General features: G+C 38.6%; 1 non-coding gene across 1 annotated transcript; it reads right to left on the reverse strand.

Moving 5' to 3' along the window:
* Positions 1–3298: 3298 nt before the first annotated feature.
* LOC142164431 (small nucleolar RNA R71) lies at positions 3299–3405 on the reverse strand. The gene has a single exon (XR_012695202.1). It is a non-coding gene; the product is annotated as a small nucleolar RNA R71 (small nucleolar RNA).
* Positions 3406–8007: the final 4602 nt, after the last annotated feature.

The following is an 8007-nucleotide window of genomic DNA, read 5'->3' on the forward strand; positions in this document are numbered from 1 at the left end:
GAATCGAAATAAACAGCTAAGGTGATGTAGAAGGGGACTTCAGGGCTGCGAACGCTGTGTAGTTGTACCTCAAGTCTCCGTCGAGCACTCGATCCCAGCAAATCTACTTAATGTCGCGAGGACCAGCTCTAAAATCTACACAATAAGTGCAGAGTGTAGTATGAGTACAACCGACCCCATGTACTCTCTAAGTGCCGAGCCTAACCTCGACGAAGTAGTGACGAGGCTAAAGCGGGTCACTTACAATAACTTGTACGCAGTAGTAATAATAATAATAACAAGGAAGGAAAACAGGAAATGAAAGTAAGGCAGTTAATTTATGAAAATGAACTCAATTCTCACAATCAGAGAACCCAGAATAATCGATCTCATAATTTTATATAAGAATGCTGAAAACCAACACAATAACAACAACGAGTATAACACACACAATCTGTTGCGGCCCGCAACCCGTTCCCACTGTACATACACAATCCTCCCTTATTTCACCATAGCACATTTATCAATATCAAGAATCACGTATACAATCCGTTGAGGCTGATGGTAGGCTATAATCTTGCATTTTAGTCGCTTATTGCACTCTAATTTACTGCACTTTAATTGAGTTTGAGCTTTAATCGCTAGTGTTCTACACTAATTGATTATTTTATGCCTTGTAGGAGGATTCCGAGCTATATAGATATTATGGAATGAATTTGATCTATTTGGAGCTTTGAAGTCTGAGTAAAAGCCCAAGGGATTAAGTCGGGATCACGTTCGGGGGTCGAGGACCAAGTATGGATGTCAAAATCAAAGCAAAAAATCGGACTCTGAGAAAACTACTCTAGCGCGGCGCGTGGCACGGCACGTGGTGCGGCGCGCCTGCACAAATACTCTCGTCTGTCAGAAATCAACCCTCTGGAAATCCCCACTAATGCCCTGCATGGCGCATCGCCCCATGCGGCGTGCCTGTGCAATATTTACAGAGTATTTTCCTATTTAACGCAGGAGAAGGTTTTTTCATCTGGGCCCGACCCTACTTGGTATAAACACATGGAAAAACATTATTTTGAGACTTTTAAGTTTGATTGCTCGAGTACGAGCAATGGTTTAAGTGTGGGGTGTTGATGGTAGGCTATAATTTCGCATTTTAGTCGCTTATTGCACTTTAATTGAGTTTGAGCTTTAATCGCTAGTGTTTTGCACTAATTGTGTATTTTATGCCTTGTAGAAGGATTCTGAGCTATGTAGATATTACAAAATGAATTTGAGATATTTGGAGCTTTGAAGTCTAAGTAAAAGCCCAAGGGATTAAGCTGGGATCGCGTTCGGGGGTCGAGCACCAAGTCTGGATGTCAAAATCGAAGCAAAAGGCCGGACTCTAAGAAAACTACACTATTGCGTCGCGTGGCGCGCCGCGCCGGTACAAAATCCTGCCGTCTGTCAGAAATCAAATCTCTGAAAATCCCCACCAATGCCCTGCATGGCTCGTCACCCCATGCAGTGCGCCTGTGCAATATTTACAAAGTATTTTCCTATTTCGCACAGGAGAAGGTATTTTCATCTGGGCCGGACCCCACTTAGTATAAATACATGAAAAAAATGTTATTTTTGGGACTTTTGACACATCTAAGACCTAAGGAGGCGAGAGAGAAGGTGGAGAAGCAAAAGCACAAGGAATTCATCATTCAATCCTGACTCAAGACAAGAGTTTGGATCATCTTATGCTTTTCGTTATATTTGTGATGAATTACTCCATATCTATGGAGTATTCCCTTTAGGGTTTGATGGATTTGGTGTTTTGATATTTGTTTGTGGATTATAAATCTAGTTTTTATGTAGTGAATCATTTTGGATGTTTTATATAGTTGCATTTATATTCACATGTTCATGTAATCGAGAGAGGCATAACTTGTGATATCTTTGCATTATCTTGTTAGTTGAATTCATTAATTCTTCTTAGTAATCAAAAGAGGCTAGTGGCATTATTGATTAAACCTAGTTAGGAGGATAATCAAGAGAGGTTCTCTTAAAGACCAATCCACTACGAAGTCGTGCATATCTTCACCGAGCTTAAATTAGTTCATATTGTGAGGTTGAGACTTAATCGAGAGAGGAGTTTCTACTAAACGTTTGAACTAATAATTGAGTGAATTAGAGAGACTCACTTGAACATTAGAAGTAAATTAACTAGAGTTAAATCCCAGACATTTATCTTGCACTTATCCAATCAATCCCTATTTTCTCCCATTGATATCTTCCTTGCTTACTTTTGTTTCAATTGTCATTTATCAATTAGCTTTAGATTCTTAGTAAATTTTAGTTTTAAATCACATAATTCTAAACTGTTGATTATCTTGGATAGCAATCTAGCTACAAACTACGATAATACTGTTTAACTTCAATCCATGTGGGTATAATATTATATTATACTATATTCGACTAGCGAGAATAATTTAAGTGTGTGTTTCGAGCTCGTCAAATTTTGGCGCCGTTGCCTGGGATTGACAATCAATAATATTTGAAATAGTTTGTAGTGTAATTCAGGAATTTTTCTTTTTATTTATTTTTTTCATTTTACGTTGGTGCTTTTTAACTGTGCGCAGGCTACAGGTTATATTGGTGCATAACTCAATCTTCTGGGAAAGAATTGCTACCATACTAACCAGAAATCGAGAAACAACAACGACAGTTAAGGAAGGAAAGAAATCTCCCCGAGAATATAGAGAAGGTTGGGCAATCCTCAACTAAAGAAATTATGGCTAGAGGTGATGGTAATGTTGATTTCGCTGCAAGAGAGGCAGCCCAACAACGAGAAAAATCTGCACGAGATGCGGAGGAAGATGCTCTTCGTAATGCACAACTTGTCAATGAAGAGGAGAGGGCTCAGAGAATTTCTCAGAATCGACCTGTGGGTGCAGACCAGTTCGAAAATATACCTCCCGGGGCTAGAAGACCACTTGGTGATTATGCTAGACCAGTCTACAACCAAGGTTTATCAAGTATTAGACCACCTCTAGTTGTAGCGAACAATTTCGAATTGAAGCAAGGGTTGCTCCAAACTCTTCAAAATTGTTGTGTCTTCAGAGGGAAGATGAACGAAGATCCAAACACATATTTGATGGACTTCGAGGAGTTCTTGAATACCTTTCAATACAATGGTGTTTCATAAGATGAAGTTTACTTAAGGGCATTCCCCTTCACACTCAAAGATGATGCAAAGCAGTGGCTTAGAAGCTTGCCCCAGGGATCAATTAGAACATAGGAGGAGATGACCAGAAAATTTCTTGATAAATATTTCTCCTCAACTAAGACGGGCAAGTTTAGAAGAGAAATCCATAATTTCTTCCAGAAAGAGATTGAAATTGTGTTTGAAGCGTGGGAGAGGTTCAAGGAATTAGTTCAAAAGTGTCAACATAGCGGAATTGAACTCTGGATGCAATTCCAGGATTTTTGGGATGGTTTGACACCGGCCTCACATAGAACATTGAGTAATGTAGCTGGAGGCCCTTTGATGAAAAAGACACCAGAGGAGCTAGTCACTATACTCGATGAATTATCTAAAGATGCAAATCAGTGGCCCTCTGAAAGTGCTGACAGAAGAAGGGCGAGTGGTGTTCACCAGGTTGATGCTAACACATCTGTGCAGGTACAACTTGATGCTATGGCGAAAGAGATAAGGAAGCTAACATTAGATTCAATACAAAGTGAGAATCACTCAGCTTATGATATATGTGGAAGAGGACACCCTTCTCATGAGTGTCAGGACTCAACTGAGGACGTGAATGCTGTGGGAAATTATAACTTCAATGCAATGTGTCAGAAGCACCCCGATTTATCATGGAGTTCACCTGGGGGTACTACGAATGCATGGCAACAAAAAAAAACTCCATATTCCAGGGACAAGGAGCTCTAGGCTTTCAAAATCAGCAAAGGCATCAGTTTCAACCTCAACAATCCAATCAGCCTAGGCTAGAAGATCTAATGAAGTCCTTTATTGTCAAGACAAATGAGAGGTTAGATGCTCATGGTGCAGCTATCAAAGAACTTGGCACAGGGCTACAAAACTTGGAGAAGCAAGTGGGACAAATTGCCACCATATTGTCTGAAAGGATCCCAGGTACTTTTCCATCTGATACGGAAAGAAACCCCAAGGAGACGGTAAATGTTGTAACTCTGAGAAGTGGACAAGTAGTGAAAGAGCCCACCCCTATCCAAAAAGAGGTGGTACCTAGAAAAGAAAGTGGGGAGCAGCTGAAAATGAAGTTTATAAGAAGAAGAGAGGCAAGAAGGGAACTGGGAAAAAGAAGAAGGAAGAGAATTCAAGAAGGGATGAATCTGAAGAGAGCAAGCACATACCTGCTTTACCTTTTCCCCAAAAGCTTTATAGAGAGAAACTGGACAAGCAATTTGAGAGATTTTTGGATATGCTAAAATAAGTTAATGTAAATTTGCCATTCACAGAGTTGTTATCCCAAATGCCAGGTTATGCAAAATTCTTCAAGGAAATTCTGACAAAGAAGAGAAAGATAGAAGAAACATCAGTAGTCAAGCTCAGAGAGCATTGCGGTGCAATCTTGCAAAAAAAACTCCCACAAAAGTGTGGAGATCCAGGTAGTTTTACTATATCTTGCTCTTTAGGCTCTATAAATTTGATAAGTCTTTATGTGATTCTGGTGCCTCAATTAATCCAATGCCTTTGTCTATTTACAAGAAGAAGGAGAACGAGATTGGAAAGATAAGGTCGGTACCAATATTTTTGCAGCTGGCTGACGAAACAACTCTGATACCCGAGGGGATACTGGAAGATATTTTAGTGAGGGTAGATAAGTTTGTATTTCCTGTAGACTTTATAGTAGTAAATATGGAGGAGAATAAGGAGGTCCATCTCATCTTAGGAAGACCATTCTTAGCAACGGGAAGAGCAATCTTAGACATACATGAGAGAAGACTCATGCTTAGAGTGGGTGAGGAGACTATGACTTTAGAGATGAATGTAGAAACGGGGGTGAAGAAGGAGAAGCCAACTGCAAGTGTTGAGTGGAAACTAAAGAGCTTGAAAGAAAAGGCTGCAACGAATGGAAAATATATGTCTGGGTTGAACCCCAAGAAGGCTGAGAAGATGATGTCTGCATGGATGTGTGCATTTTTTTGGGCACGTGGAATGGAGCCCGACTTTGACTCAGACCCCGACTGAAAATTCAGGGAAGTTTCCTTTACCTTATGCTTTTTAATTGTGTGTCATGGGGACATGCCCCAACTTAAAGTGTGGGGTAGGGAAAATTGTATGTTGTATGTATCTATGTTAGTAATTTAGTTTTTTTGTTTTAGTAGTTAGAGATAGAAAAATGAGAAAACCATAAAAATTTAAAAAATTTAAAATTTTCGACTTTTCCCGACGATGGATATTATTCGACGGGTTTCTTGAGGGATTAAAGTCAAAAGGAAAAGACAAAAAGATTATATTTTGTTAGGTAGTGTAATAATTTTCCCTTGGTTTTTCTTTGTGCCACGGTTCTTTTCCAAGGGTTTTGTTTGAACCGGGTGTAGTTAATTTTTAAATTTTGTTAGTAGTAGGAAACCTTGTGTTGTGTTTTGAATTGAAAGCGATATCTCTTGACTTGGTTATGCCTTGAGAATAGTGAGTACTTTAGTTGTGACGCTTATGCTCAATTTTTGACTCTTGCACAAGCACTTTAAATTGTATAATTTTAACTTTGCTTAACTGCTTTGACTAGAGTATCTTGATAGTCCAATCTTTAGTGAGTTATGTACCATGTGTGTGTAAGGTTTTGTGTATTCTGTGCATTGCATTTGTTGTCTAGAACTTGTCCCGTGTGTTTGCAAAGCGAAATAATAGTGTTGTTCAGTCTTAGAAGTAATTAACGCATTTCTTTGTTGAGCCAATAATATGCTTTTATCCACCTAATTGTTTTGTATCGTAGTTAACCCCTTTGAGCCTATAATCATGTTTCTTTGGCAACCACATTACAAGCCTTAACCATTTGTTTGAATTGACTATCTATTTGAATCATTTACCTCTCGTAAGCACTTGAATTGATTATGAACTTTGTAAAATTTGAAGTGTGGGGTGGTTGGTTTGGCTTTTGAGTGGAACTAATGAAATAAGGAGAAAGGTGCACTGTATTGAAAAAGTAAGAGCCACTTGAATTGAAAATAAAACGAAAAAAAAAAAGAAGAAAAAAAGTGTTTGATTGTGAAAAATATTCCATGATGATGGTAAATCTTGATGCAATTGTGCTTAAAGAAGTGGGAGTTAATGTATATTGATGTGAAGGTGGAGTTATGGTTTGACATAAGTGTGGGGTTTTGAACAATGAAATGTATGCACTAAAGTGCTTAGGTAGATATAGTCACTCTTATATATAAGTGTATTCTACCAATCCTATAACCTACATTCCAACCAACTAAAGTCCTACTTGATCCTTGACTGAATGGGCTCAATTAGTTAAGTAGTACACTATGGGCAAGCCTATGGTTCATCGTTTGCGGCATATGAATGTTGTTTCTGAGAGTGAGTGAATTCTTTCTATCTTGAGTTCCTAATTGTTCTTAATTTCTGTTGTGTGTGGAACGGCTTTCTGTTGTGGTGAGGGTACTTGATGCATGAAGAAAAGGTACTGTCGTTGACCTCTGTGTTAGAGTAAGTGAGCGGATTATAATTAATGCATGGTACTTGTGAGTCAATTCTTGAGGCTAGGATTTTACACTATTGTGCTTAGTCTATGTTAATTATTCTTGGTATGATGAGTTAGGAGAGTTGTTTAGAAAGGTCGTGTCTTTATAGAGTGTAGTTTGATTGCTCGAGTACGAGCAATGGTTTAAGTGTGGGGTGTTGATGGTAGGCTATAATTTCGCATTTTAGTCGCTTATTGCACTTTAATTGAGTTTGAGCTTTAATCGCTAGTGTTCTGCACTAATTGTGTATTTTATGCCTTGTAGAAGGATTCTGAGCTATGTAGATATTACAAAATGAATTTGAGATATTTGGAGCTTTGAAGTCTAAGTAAAAGCCCAAGGGATTAAGCTGAGATCGCGTTCGGGGGTCGAGCACCAAGTCTGGATGTCAAAATCGAAGCAAAAGGCCGGACTCTAAGAAAACTACACTATTGCGTCGCGTGGCGCGCCGCGCCGGTACAAAATCCTGCCGTCTGTCAGAAATCAAATCTCTGAAAATCCCCACCAATGCCCTGCATGGCTCGTCACCCCATGCAGTGCGCCTGTGCAATATTTACAAAGTATTTTCCTATTTCGCACAGGAGAAGGTATTTTCATCTGGGCCGGACCCCACTTAGTATAAATACATGAAAAAAATGTTATTTTTGGGACTTTTGACACATCTAAGACCTAAGGAGGCGAGAGAGAAGGTGGAGAAGCAAAAGCACAAGGAATTCATCATTCAATCCTGACTCAAGACAAGAGTTTGGATCATCTTATGATTTTCGTTATATTTGTGATGAATTACTCCATATCAATGGAGTATTCCCTTTAGGGTTTGATGGATTTGGTGTTTTGATATTTGTTTGTAGATTATAACTCTAGTTTTTATGTAGTGAATCATTTTGGATGTTTTATATAGTTGCATCTATATTCACATATTCATGTAATCGAGAGAGGCATAACTTGTAATATCTTTGCATTATCTTGTTAGTTGAATTCATTAGTTCTTCATAGTAATTGAAAGAGGCTAGTTGAATTGTTGATTAAACCTAGTTAGGAGGATAATCAAGAGAGGTTCTCTTAAAGACCAATCCACTACGAAGTCGTGCATATCTTTACCGAGCTTAAATTGGTTCATATTGTGAGGTTGAGACTTAATCGAGAGAGGAGTTTCTACTAAACGTTTGAACTAATAATTAAGTGAATTCGAGAGACTCACTTGAACATTAGAAGTGAATTAACTAGAGTTAAATCCCAGACATTTATCTTGCACTTATCCAATCAATCCCTATTTTCTCTCATTGATATCTTCCTTGCTTACTTTTGTTTCGATTGTCATTTGTCAAT

Source organism: Nicotiana tabacum, chromosome 9 (genome assembly GCF_000715075.1).
Source record: "Nicotiana tabacum cultivar K326 chromosome 9, ASM71507v2, whole genome shotgun sequence".
In the NCBI taxonomy this organism is placed as follows: Eukaryota; Viridiplantae; Streptophyta; class Magnoliopsida; order Solanales; family Solanaceae; genus Nicotiana; species Nicotiana tabacum.